Raw genomic sequence first — 14,211 nt, 5'->3', positions numbered from 1 at the left:
TGCTGGGCAGGGGGTGGGGGGGGAGAGGGGGGTTGGGGATGCGAGGCGCCTGGAGTCACCGCCAGGTTCTTGGACTCCTCAGGTGAGCAAGGAGGGACAAATGTGCCCTGAAAGGGTAGAGGAACGGCTGCCCGCAGCATCTGGGAGCTCCTCTCAGGGCACTCCTGGCGTGGGTGGTGGGTCCTCATTCCCCTCTGTCAGTGACACCAGCGCCTCATGAGGCTGCAATTGCGGAGGTTGCTCCTACACCTGTACAGAAGGCCCTCAATATGCTGGGGTCCTCCAGGCCTCAAGCAAGCAGAGGACAACCAACAAGGTCAATGAAAACCACGGCGCAAAAAGGTCAGCAACCTGCTTCAACCTCAGCTGACAGCACAGGGGGAGCACCATGTAAGAGCACAAGTAAGGAAGGACCACCTAGCTGCACTTGGGGTTCATGGGTTTATTTTTTGTTAATGCACGCAACCTTGCAATGTTTGTGTTTTAATTAAATCCCTTAAATTTTGGCAGACTGCTGGGCCTTGAACAGTACCCTGGCTCCCTTAAAGGGTATGATGGGAAGTACCACATTCAGTCAGAGCAATGCATTCTCCATGCTGCAGGCTGATGTTTTTATGGGTGCAGATAAATGTTAAGGACAATCCTCATCAGGACTGCAGAAGGCTGTAGCTTTATTGGATAGAATGGGTCTGTTAATAAGGATCATCTGAGACGTGTCTGTATTAGCCGTCCTGAGCCTTCCTTGCACGTATCTCATGGCGCCTTGCCTGTGTTCCCTGGGATTCTTCATCATGCTGCACCTGGTCAGCATCCCCCTCCATATCCTCATTGTCAGCGAAAGCTTCATGTTCCAGGATGTCCTCATTGTTCAAAGCTTCTCCCCTCTGTAGCTAGGTTGGGCAATGCACAGCACATCACCACGATACGCGAGACCCTTGCTGGGGCGTCCTGGAGGGCTCCACCAGATCTATCCAGGCATCTGAACCGCATCTTCAGAAGCTCTATGACCTGCTTGATGGTCATTCGAGTTGGCCAGTGGCAGGTGTTGTATCTCTCCTCTGCATCTGTGCTTGGGTACAGATGTCAGTAGCCATGTCCCAGTATCCATCCTTGAAGGTGTGCAGGGGGCATGAAAGGTCTGGCACCTGGGACTGCCTCTGTATGTATGCATTGTGGCTGCTTCCTGGGAACCTTACACACACCTGAAGGATCCGTTTGCACACCAGGTGCACATTGAGCGAATAGAAGCCAGTGGATGCAAGTTCTCTCTCTTTCTGATGCTCTTCCTCACTGGAGGCCTCAAAGCCCGAGTGAATAAGACCCATAGCCAATAGCTGCACTCAGTTCTCAGCGTCTTCCACCATGAATAGCTCCACCCCCACCCCCCACACTTTGCTCTGTACATACAAGTGCCATTTTTTGTCCCTGCTCCCGCCAGCTACTTCCACTGCCAACACAGTTCCTCCCTCCCTGCCAAGTCATGCTACCATTCACAATGGCTGCATTCTGGAGCCAGCACTGACCTCCCTGACCTCTGAAGCCCTGTTGTTCCTGGGCACCCCTTAAAAAATGAGAAAACCCTGGTAAAATTGGAGTCTTAATGACCTTCCCGCTGTGTTTCAGCTTGAGGTCCTACCACCATCCTGGCCACTTTTCATAATGTCTGTTTGCAATGTAAAGGCGTTGGGCTTCCCTCCCGATGTCTGTCATTGCAATATTACAATCCTCCCATCTCCCAGCCTATCACCAGAGGCTGGTAAGATCCAGCCCTAAGTCTTCAGACCCACATGTTATGTGACATTTAGTGAGCGGCAACATCAGAGGAATTTTCTGCCCTGTAAACTGTACAAAGGAAGTCATAGTTGACTGTCCCTCCAATTTCCTCCGTGTTCCCTCTGAGAAAGAACCTCGTATTCTCTTGACTTTATCCCTGGCTCAGTGTCTGGCTGAGCTCATGAGCTTAGCAGCGGCAGGTGGAAACCTTAGTCTCACCCTCATATATAGAAACCCTGACCCTCATCGTTTGGTGTTGGAGACTCACTTTTCTTTGGTATTTCTTGCGAGTCACTGATGGATTCACACGCTCCCCCCTATAGCCCACTAAACATATGGTAGGTTTACCTGAGTAGTAGCAAAAGCTGCCCAATTGAAATGCTCAAGATGAAAATGCACCACCATGACAACACTATTACACTGCAGCGTACGCAGAGGAAACAATTCCCCATATTCCCGGTCAGTATCTCATGGGGCCACGGTGAGTGGATGAGATTAAATAAAAGAGGGATAGGTAGAGTGAGGAAATTAGTTATGTGCCAATTTTCCCAAAACCAGATGTTAATTAGTAGCAATCTAAATACACGCTAAGTTAACCTAACACCTTCTGCCTAAAGAGTCCTAAGGTAATAGATCACTCAATGCCTTCTCATATATGGAAGCACTGGGCACAGCAGTGAGAAATAACACATGCAAGGCCATTTTCAAACAGAAAACTAGTGTTGATGACAATAAGAGTGCAGAGATCCTTCAAAAAGATTTAATAAGCACCCCTTCTTCGTGTTCATCTCCATTTACCTTCCATCTATGAAATTTCCTTTGCCATATGCCAAATCTCTACACAGGCCATCTATCACATTAAAAGACAGCAGAAATGTGTTCGCATAACTGGTTTGGAAGATGCATAATTTTTTACCTGAGAAGATGCAACCCCCAAACAAGTGTTGATAGATTGTGCTGATGCCCACATTTGATCATGACTCCCTGCCATTCATTCATGGATCCAAGTGTTAGCAATCTTGCTCAGTTGTTAGAAGGACTAAACATTGTTCCTTTAAACCAAATTGCATCACTCGTGTCATTCAAATAATTAACTCAATCTTTATTCTAAATGTCAATTGGGTAACTTGAATCTACCGGCTTGAAAATGCATTAGATCAACTTGTCACAGAGGGAAGAGGGGGAGAAGAGCTCTCAGCAGGAGGCCTTATCCATCTAGGGTCTATTGGCAGCGCTTGTCTCACCTCCCTCACCCTAACAGCACTGTGGGTGTACCTACACCCCAAGGACTGCAGTGATTCAAGAAGGCAGCTCACCACCACCTTCTCAAGGGCAATAAGAAATTGGTAATAAATGCTGGCCTAGCCAGCGATGCTCACATCCCATGAATGAATGAAAAAAAAACCTCCACCAATGCCATGAGCAGTGCGCACATTGCCTGCACTCTACAAAGGAGATACTCTCGGAACTCTACCACCTCCTGCAACCTCCAAGTTCTCTGTCTACTGCTGTATCAGAGAGGCAACATATGCTCTTTATACCAGGATATGGGAGTTCGTTGTGTTCTCTCTGAACACAGAAGGAGGTGGAGTGTGCATGTGGCTTTGCCAGGATAGTGGGCTTCCCCATAGTGCAGGTTGCCATTGACTGCACACGTGTCTTTGCAGGTACCACATCTAAATGCTGTGACGCACTGCAACAGCATAGGTTACTACGCGTTGAATGTGCTGTTGGCGTGCAGCCACGCTCAGCACATCATACTGGGGAACGCCCGCTATCCTTGCAGTAGACATTATGTGTTCATTCTGTGCCAGTCCACTGTTTCTTCAGTATTTCAGCCACCACGTCAAACCAACGGGTGGCAGCTAGGCGACAAGGACTATCCATTTTAACACCTCACTCATCACTTGGTTCTGCAACTCAACCACACCTGGCCAGCTTCTGTATAGCGTGAACCATGCTACCATAAAAAAAAGACTTGCATTTATATAGCGCTTTTCATGACCACTGTACATCTCAAAGCCCTTTACAGCCAATGAAGTAACTTTGAAGTATAGTCACTGTTATAATGAAGAAAACATCATGTGAAACATCATAGAGCAGACCACTGAGGTGCTGAAGCAATGATTCTGCTGCCCAGGCCACTCTGGAAGAGTCCTCCAGTACTCACCAGAGGGTGTTTCCCAACTCGTGGTGGTCTGCTGTATCCTCCCCAACCTGGACATCATGAGGGCACAGCCCTTGCCACCAGGAATATGACAAGTGGCTCAGCAGGAAGTAAGGAGGAAGCAATCGGCCTATCACCCTTCCAGCCATGATCGCCTTATTTGACTATGGTTCCGCTGAACCCAACCCCAAATGCCCATTGTATAACAAATACACACCTTACCATCCCTCTGTTACAGACCATTTCAGCATCCTCTTGGCCACAATGCTGAAATCAATGCCACCAAAAAACAACCATTCCAAACCAACTTTATCCAGCAAACCATGCAATATTCCATAGAAAAGCCAACTAATGACACTTGTAAATTCTCTTAGTGCCAGTTTTTCAGGTTTGTTTGCCTGACCACTTACGCAGTGTTACCCGAGTGGTTGCAGAATGGCTTGTAGAAGGTTGATGACTTTGAGTTGGGGAAACTGTAAATGGCCTTGCTGGACACCATCGAGCAGCTCTGGGCCTAAAAGCCTGGCTTTGGAATGCACCACCTTGGTGTGGGCGGCAGTGGTCTGGGTTGGCTGGCTGTCAGGCAACAGCAGGACCACTTGCAGCGTAGCAGTGGTGAGTGCATAAAGGTTGCCTCCTGAGAGAGGGCAAGTTTTTGCTCCACAAAGCCACTACCACTCTCCTGGGACAGCACCTGTGCTTTCCTAGTAATCTGCTGGATACCCTTAAAGCCCCTTTGAGCACTGGTATCCACAGTCATGATGGCACCAAGCTGGGTTTGCATGGCAACAAACAGAGATTTCATAAGCTCAGTCTGTTTCCACTGTAGCACTCAGACATTGGATGGCTTCTGCTCGTGCTGTAATCAAAGCTTGAGACATTGGTCTTCAGATGCTGAATCATGGTCGGATCTGCAAGTATTTCCATGGAGTTGACCACAACTTCATGCTGGAGAAGATGGACACCAAGCTTTGCACAAAGCCCCGTGCCAAGTTAGTGCCTGACTCCTCCATGCTCATTGACAGTGACAGCAGGCTTTTTGGCAGGCCTGCCAATGCACCAAGCATTTCTGTGTGCATGCCCCACAACCTTTTTCTGTATGCTGCACCATTGAAGTCCTTGTTTGAATCATCTACAGCAAAACCCTTGTGCAATTTTGCCCTCTGGGGAGCTGGCATATGCATGATCCTTTTCTCCTGTCCTGGCTGCAGGCCATTTGTGCCCAGTGACTCACCACCTACTGATTCCGCCTCTATGCTACTCTCTGAAATATGCGCAGTGCTAGTATTTGAGCTCATGACTGCGAGTCTGCGATTGTGTGATGCCATTTCTTCTTCATCTGTCTCATCTTCCTTTGGATTGCAGGCTCCTACACCAATTCTTCACCATAGAGTCATAGAGAGATACAGCACTGAAACAGGCCCTTTGGCCCACCGAGTCTGTGCCGACCATCAACCACCCATTTATAATAATCCTACGCGGCACAGTGGCGCAGTGGTTAGCACCGCAGCCTCACAGCTCCAGGGAACCGGGTTCGATTCCGGGTACTGCCTGTGTGGAGTTTGCAAGTTCTCCCTGTGTCTGCGTGGGTTTTCTCCGGGTGCTCCGGTTTCCTCCCACAAGCCAAAAGACTTGCAGGTTGATAGGTAAATTGGCCATTATAAATTGTCACTAGTATAGGTAGGTGGTAGGGAAATATAGGGACAGGTGGGGATGTTTGGTAGGAATATGGGATTAGTGTAGGATTAGTATAAATGGGTGGTTGATGTTCGGCACAGACTCGGTGGGCCGAAGGGCCTGTTTCAGTGCTGTATCTCTAATCTACATTAATCCCATATTCCCTACCACATCCCCACCTTCCCTCAATTCTCCTACCACCTACCTACACTAGGGGCAATTTACAATGGCCAATTTACCTATCAACCTGCAAGTCTTTGGCTGTGGGAGGAAACTGGAGCACCCGGCAGAAACCCACATGGTCACAGGGAAAACTTGCAAACTCCACACAGGCAGTACCCAGAACCGAACCCAGGTTTCTGGAGCTGTGAGGCTGCAGTGCTAACCACTGTGCCACTGTGCCGCCCAAGGTGGCACTTCTTGGATATCTGAAAGGATAAAGGCACAAGAGTAGGGTTGGGGTGAGGGAAGGGAGGGGAAAGTAAGATGTGCATGCTTACACCATTGGCAGCTTGTAAATCAGAAGAGATTGTGGGATGAGGGAGAAGTGGTATGAACATACCATCATAGAATCATAGAAAGTTTATGGCACAGAAAGAGGCCACTTGACCCATCATGTCTGCGCCGGCCAAAAAAGTGAGCCACCCAGCCGAATTCCACTTTCCAGCATTTGGTCCATCACCCTGCAGGTTACAGCACTTCAGGTGCACATCCAGGCACCTTTTAAATGAGTTGAGGGTTTCTGCCTCTACCACCCTTTCAGGCAGTGAGTTCCAGACCGCCACCACCCTCTAGGTGAAACATTTTTCCTCATCTCCCCTCTAATCTTCCTACCAAACACTTTAAATCTATGCCCCCTAGTCACTGACATCTCTACTGAGGTAAATAGGTCCTTCCCATCCACTCTATCCAGGCCCTTTACAATTTTTTACATCTCAATCAAATCTCCCTTCAGCCTCCTCTGTTCCAAGGAGAACAACCCCAGCCTATCCAATCTTTCCTCATAGCCGCAATTTTCCAGTACTGGCAACATCCTTGTAAATCTCCTCTGTACCCTCTCTAATGCAATTACATCCTTTCTGTAACGAGGCGACCAGAACTGCACACAGTACTCAGGTTGGGGCCTAACCAATGTTCTATACAGTTCCAGTACAACCTCCCTGCTTTTAAATTCAAGCCTCGGCTAACAAAGGAAAGGATTCCATATGCCTTCTTAACCACCTTATTGACCTGTCCTACTACCTTTAGGGATCTGTGGACATTCACTCCAAGGTTTCTCACTTTCTCTACACCTCTCAGTATCCTCCCATTTATTGTGTATTCCTTTGCCTTGTTTGACCTCTCCAAATGCATCATCTCACACTTCTCTGGGTTGAATTCCATTTGCCACTTTTCTGGTCACCTGACCAGTCCATTGAAATCTTCCTGCAGTCTACAGCTATCTTTCTCGCTATCAACAATGCGGCCAATTTTTGTGTTGTCTTCAAACTTCTTGATCATTCACCCTCCAGATACATCCAAATTGTTAATATATACCACAAAAGGCAGGGGACCTAGTACTGAGCACTGCGGAACACCACTGGAAACAGCCCTTCAGTCACAAAAACAGCTGTCAACAATTACCCTTTTTTTCCTGCCACTGAGCCAATTTTGTATCCAGCTTGCTACTATCCCCTGGATCCCATGGGCTTTCATTTTTGCTCGCTCTATGGTTTCAGCTTTGCCGCTGGCAACAGCCTCAGTTGTGACCGCACCAGTGTTTGCCAGCATCGTATTCTCGGGGTAAGGACATGCAGCCGTGCATGTCCCCTGCTGGTTAGGTGCTATTGCCTCTGATTATGGGCCACTTTGTCCTGCAAGAGAGAGGGAGTTGTGTCAGTTGGTGTGGTGCACTGAAGAGTGATGTGCCTGCCACAGTTGAATAGCTGGCAGTGTGTGCAAGTTGTGAGGTGTGAGTGTGAGGCTTGCAGCAGTACTGTGTGTGAGGGTGAGGTAATGCTATGAATGTTTGGAATGTTATGCTTGATAGAGACTGTTGGTAGGTGAGTGAAAAGGGTGGTGAATGGAGCAGTGTGTGAGGCTAATGGTTCATTTGTAAGGATACGGCATGTGAAGATGCACTTGTGTGAGGTCATTGAACTTTTTTGCGGCACTGTTCCTCGGAGCCAAACCACTGGCATTGACTGTGATGGTTATCTGCTTCCACTGCCTTCGTAATGTCTGTCTGAATAGCCTCCTGGCTCCCTAAGGGAAGAGGATGACTCTCCTCCTGTCCACTTCCTGCATCAAGGCCTCCAGTGCTGTATCGGAGAATCTTGGAGCACACTGTCTGTCCTGTTACACCATTTCCACTCTTTCTTCTGCTCATAAACTCTTCTGCAGCCACTTCCAACACCTGTTGCAGCCAGAATAGACCTCCCTTTAAGAGGTGCAGTCTGGCTTTAAAAAGTGCAGGCTAACTTTAAGTGGTGCTAGCCTTGCACAAACTTGGGCCCCCTGCTGAGCAGTGCAGCCACTCAACAATGAGCTTATTTAAATTAGCAGGCAGCACAAAGTTTGCGTTGCTGGCTGCATTGTTACAGACAGGTGCAGATTAATCTTGCGTCACGATCTGGGCTCTTGTGCATCCCTGATTTTAATCACTCCACCATTGGTGGCCGCGCCTTCAGTTGCCTAGGTCCCTAGCTCTGGGATACCCTCCCTGCACCTCTCCGTCTGTTCACCTTGCTTTCCTCCTTTATGACACTCCTTAAAACCTACCTCTTTGACCAAGCTTTTGGTCATCTCACCTAATATCTCCTCTTTGTAGCTTGGTGTCATACTTTGATTTATAATGCTGCTATAAAGTGCCTTGAGACGTTTTATTACTTTAAAGGTGCTATATAAATATATGTTGTAGTTTTTGTTGTTGTGATCCCTGTGTCCAATTACTGGCCTAATCCAAATTTTCCCCCCGAGAGTTTGGGATCAGGGGAAATTCAGCAAAAACTGGTAGGACCGCATTGCCAATGCAGGATTAAATTCAGATCTAAACAATATAAGATTTTTGGTTTTGTCTGGGTGAATGAGGGAAAGAAGGGACTTTATGTCTGTGATATAAAGCAACTTGGGTCAAAGATGCAATTTTTTTAGGGCTGACTGTACATAATGGAAAATGAATATTCTAAAGTAGCATTTTGACTCCCATTCACATCGCACCTTATCACCTCTCAGAAATGTCTAAGTGCTTCACATATAACAAATTACTTTTGACTGTTAGGTGAGCAAATGGAAAAATTTGAGAAATATCCTGTACCTCAAATTTTTTCACATCAACATATTGCATCTGCTTTATTCAGAAAAGAACACATTTTAACCTCGTATTGTTTTTAAACAAACTTGGGTGCCAACTGTAGTCCCCAAAAGAAGGGGGGGGAAGTTAGATTTGGAGGTATCCTCCTGCATAGATTGCTGAATGCTTATTAGTTGAATGCTTTCAGTTTTCTAAGAATGGCTTGACGTGGGCATTTGTTCCAGCCCAAACAACGGTGATCACTCCCAAAACTGCAGGTAACATCACTGGCTACTTGTCGAGATGATGTGGACACAGCCGAATGCTCAGGAAACCAAACTGATCCTTTGATCGGCCTCTTACATCTCAGGCTACAAAACCAAATGCATCCCATTATTTGTAGCATTCAAAAATAATTAAATGGAAAAACAGCATCAGACATCACTCAAGGGTTATGAATCTCACTGATTCAAAAAAATAAAATTGCTGATATTCCAATATAATCTTTTGGCTAAAAGGATTTTCCAGTTGTAATATTTTTGTTGGCTTCGTAATGGTAACAGAAATAAGAATGTGTTTTCTTATGGTTGCAAGGCCAGCCAACACAAAAACATTTGTTGTAATCAGATAGTTTTATTTGAATCGGCTCATGGAACTAAAATTCCAAATGGATAATACAGTTTTTACACTATTTAGAGTCCTCTTTTTTCGCAGACTGTAAGGCAGTGTCAGCGGTAAACCTTGTTCCAATACACACATGCACTCAGGTTACACTCTCTCACCTGTTGGCTCCTGAACAACATGTTCCTTTGTTGCACTTTACAAGCCCTGCTTCAAACAGGTTTCAGTAGGGACACTTGATAGGTATATGAGAAGCCAAGAGGATGGTGTGATATTTAACAAATGCAGGCTTTAGCACAAGTGTGAGGAAACCCTTGGCAACATACCACCTCATAACAGTGTGCACTAAAGTCTTTGGCCATTTTAAAGAGTAAATAAAAACTTACTGTATAAACTATATATATATATATATTATACATAAAGCATATAATATATATTGCGGCACTTTGACCTGGCAATGGGGAAAAAAAGTCTCATGTTATTTTGGATAGTGTTTGAGTTTGTAAAGTGAAATCAGATAGCTAGACATTTGGTTCTGGTTCACTGCAGTCACATCTAAATGAATCTTGTCAAGTGACTGGGTTTTAATAGACCTAGTGACAGATTAATTAATGTGTTCTTGGATATGCCTTAAATATGAGGCAACTTAGATCATCATGTTTGTTCCTTCCACAAACAATCTATCCAGACTCTACCCACACTATTTACTTACCATCTTCCTTGTAAAATTTGCACTTTAATCTTCAAAGAGCAAAATTAAAAATACTGGTAGACAAATTCATGGTATGATGGGTAATACGTTTCTTTTGATAATTGTTTTTGAAAGGTACGCTGGTGTAAAAATTATACATCTTAGGGATTGGTTTAACATCACTGCAAATTCAGGCATGTCTAACCTGATGATAGACTAAAGACTGCATCAGATCTCCCACCTTGGAGTCCCTTCAATTTCACTGCAATCTTCTTAAACTAGGATGGGCAAGGGGTTCTTTGCTCCTCATCAGCAATCTTGGTTGCAAGTACTTATGATTGGATATCAGATGAGGACACAATCTGACTCAGCTGTGATGTTTCCCACTGTCAAATAGTCACCATTAAGGTTCACACATGAATAATGGCTCCAACTGTACATAGTACAGGAGGGTGGCCCAGCATCCTTGTAACTGCAAGCCAGCAAGAGTTGGTGTCTTAAGGAGAGAAGTTGGAAAATTGGGAAGAGGTAACCAAAAGACTGGCCAAAAAAATTCAAATATTAAACTATATATTTGAGCTGAGGAGCTGCATTTCTAACCACATTTACTATATAGATAACCAGAGCCTGTATGGAAAGGACTAACTTATTGTGCTTTAAACTTATTGATAAAAACAAATTTGGAATGTAAAGGAGGAAAAGATTATACTGAAATGTAACCTGGACCACTGTATATTTCTCAAGCCTGCACAAAATTACTTAAGCAGAGGTCCAGTAGTATATATACAACCGCTAAGTGTGTTTACGTGGCTTTTGGATCCCTGTGTTACAATTTTTTTCAACAAGGCAGGTTTTCCTTTTAAGCTTGCCCAAAATGAATTAAAATGGCATCGGTTTAAAGTCCTTAATTTGCAATACCAGACAAGATTATGTCTTTGATCTTATTGAATCACTGTTACTTTATGGCTCCTCCATTCAGTGCAAAAGACTTCTGAGCTTTTTTCCGTTACTTAAGCAGCGACAAAATTCTACCTGAATCCACAAATGTGAAGAGTTTTCCGTTCTTCTCCACCTTGAAGAGTAGAAACCCTAGAAGTGTATTTGAGGGGCAATGCCTCAAACTGCCAGCCGCACTCCTGCCTTAAACCTTTTACTTCAGGGCCAAATCTCTGCCAATACTCACTCAAGCGAGCAGTCTGGTCTTACAACAGACCACCTGGCAAGTCAGCCTGGTCTACATGTCCAGCGACTCACGTTGATACTAAGCGAACATGCACCAACTCACCAGTGACAAGTTAGCTCAGCTTAAATCCCCCAAAAATCTCAGTAAAGCAGCAGGCCGTCACTTGAGCTGAGAAAGTGTGCAGAATAGCCTGGTCAGGGAGCTGAAAGCAAGTATCGGCTGGATGTCCCCCACCTCTGCTGCACTCACACTATCTACCAATCTCCCTGTCATTACCAACATGCAGTCAAGCAGAGAATCAGCTCTGTGCACAATTAAAGGGGCTCTGAGGAAAGGCAGTTGCAGCTTTTCCACAGACTGACAACATGAGTCTTCAGAGACCTCTGATTTCGAAATCATTCTTTAAGAAATAACAAATATCATTCCCGAATTAAGCAACTCTTGACAACCAATTAAGTCCAGATAAATTCTTACATCCATTCAGCACAGAAATCTTACAAAGGACAAAATCACATGTTTGCTATGTTGCATATCTGCTATTAAAAGCCGAAGGAAGCCTTTGCAATCTTACCTTCAGAGGCAGCGAAGTATTCCTTCTGTGACTATTTACAGCTGAAAGACCACTGCATAGTCCCCACTTTCTTCCTGTTAAGTCCTGTGATTTGCTGAGTGAGCAGCAAGCAGCCTTCACACTGAAAGACTGAGCAGCTGATTTGCCTGCTCAGGATATGACCCACTCTCTGCTTGCTCTGTAGCGCTGTGATAAACTTACAAGCTCACACATCGACTGCTGAAACATCCATATTCATGCTGTCACCAACCTACAAGCCCCTTATATGAAGGTGTTGGACAAACACTCTGGGGAAGAAAAAAATCCCAGTAAACCCAGATGGCAACCAGCATTATCAACTTCCTTTGGGCTCCAGCACATGCAGTGAACCTTGCACCACTCCCTGCGAGCCACAACAACAGTGGAGAGACCCTTCCAAACAACATCAAACACACCAGAGACACTTATAAAACACATCGCAGAGCATTTGAAGAGAAGCTTTTCTTGTGCCTACTACTGCAGAAAATTCGCATTCCTCTTTTAACAACTGAACAATCTCCACACAAAGCCTTTCAAGTGCAGTTCAATTCCTTTAACCTGCAATCAATTATATTCCAATTCGATCTGAAAAATAAGACTTACACAGTCTTCCTGATGCTCTTTTTTATACTGAAATTGCTCTTTTTGAAATAAAAGCTGCCCTATCTTTTAAATTTACTAGAGATTCATATATTACATACAAATACATAGTAATATCAGTTTACCAGCATTAATACCTCTAATCCCTACTAACTCTGTAATACCTTTAACCCTGTAATCACGTTTAAACCCCAAGCACAATCCTGTGACATAGCATTGAGTCAGTGACCACAAACGCTATAAAAACAGCAACACACATACCACAGTAAAAGCCAAATTCTTTAACTGGCTTAAAAGGGCTTCTCAGAATAGTTGCCCAGGCTGTGGGCCTGGTGCTCCTTACCTCATTCCTTGAAGAATGTTTCCCTTATCCTTATCTCCTCCTGGACGCGGGTTGCTGAGGACTCAGGGACTGTTTATGAGATACTCTACAGAGACAAAGACTCCAGAAACTAAAGTAAACTTCCTTCTGTTACTGACTGTCTTTCCACACACACGCAGAGAAAGACTGAATGAATATCTATCCACGACCCTCTGTAATCACCTTACTTCACAATTAACAATGATGTCAGCAAGTCTGTAGCATTGTGCCAGAATAATTTAACATGTCTCCACAGATGCTGAACAGGTCATTAACATATGAATTCTTACAGCTCGTTTCCTAAACAGGCGTTTTCTCCCTCTCTCTCTCCCTTACCACCTCCCAAAGTGTAGATAGCTAATGTTATGCCAGTATGTAAAACAAGTTGACTGCAAGGTAGAAGTGTACTGTGTGGGTAATCAGAGGTGTTAATAGCTAATATATTATGTGGATGCCAATTCACTTGTACAATATAATGGAAACCAAGCCTTTCATTAGGAGTTTAAAGTACAAATCATTATGATTTCTTTCTTGTAATGCAGCAGGACGGCTCCAGGCAGCAATTCCCTCTTTGTAACACCAGCTGTTTGATTGCCCAGAGATTTTAACCGAAAGGCTGCTCCACAGTCAATTCAGGCACCAGGAGGCATCATTTTCCTGATTCAGGGATAACAGTGCTGAAACATGAGACCCACCACTTCCCTGGCTAGCATATCAGATGCCATCATTCCTGTTGTATGTGGAAGACTGAGGATTCCCATTTATTAAATAACAGAATTGGATTCCTCTCTTTTAAACAGAGGTGGATCACAACATCCAAGAAAGCCTGATGGTCTGCTTTTCTCAGGACAATGAAGTTCAGGCTTTTTATATTAACTAGTGTAGTTGATCGTGGAGGATTATGTATTTGCTGTTGACCACACTATTTTAAGCATAAAGTTTTACCGGGTGTCACCCGGCAATTAGTTGGCATTAGTTTGTTGCTAGCAGCTCAATTCAAACCTCTGACTATATACTGCGGACCTGTGTTTGATGGTGAGATTAGCAAAGAGCAAACTACTCTCCGTCATTCACACAGAGGCTCGTGGGAGGGTGTGATTCATCTTGCATCGTACCAGTAAACCCAGGTACCTCTATGACTTTTCAACAATGGAAAGCAAGAGGATTGGAACTGCGCAGATTCACCAGAATGATACCAGGGTACAAAGGGTTAAATTACGAGGGCTAGTTGTATAAACGTGGTTTGTATTTCCTTAAATTTAGAAGATTGAGGAAAGA

The 14,211-nt window shown here is 44.8% G+C and overlaps 1 protein-coding gene across 19 annotated transcripts in view; it reads right to left on the bottom strand.

Annotated features, from left to right (window-relative positions):
- Positions 1-14,211, bottom strand: part of prickle1b (prickle homolog 1b) — a 493,868-nt gene that overhangs the window by 36,799 nt on the left and 442,858 nt on the right. The window contains exon 2 of one of the 19 annotated variants that reach the window (XM_068050961.1): positions 11,955-12,241. The exons of 16 other annotated variants lie outside the window; for them this stretch is intronic. The gene's annotated coding sequence lies outside the window, so the exon portion shown is untranslated. Of the gene's footprint in view, positions 1-11,485; positions 11,505-11,954; positions 12,242-12,915; positions 13,162-14,211 lie in introns of those variants that run through there. 2 more of the 19 variants (XM_068050962.1, XM_068050969.1) reach the window with 2 other exon arrangements.

The sequence above is a fragment of the Heterodontus francisci genome, chromosome 18 (assembly GCF_036365525.1).
Source record: "Heterodontus francisci isolate sHetFra1 chromosome 18, sHetFra1.hap1, whole genome shotgun sequence".
NCBI classification, from domain to species: Eukaryota; Metazoa; Chordata; class Chondrichthyes; order Heterodontiformes; family Heterodontidae; genus Heterodontus; species Heterodontus francisci.
The sequence above is the reverse complement of the archived record's forward strand: the minus strand, read 5'-3'. Positions and strand labels throughout refer to the sequence as shown.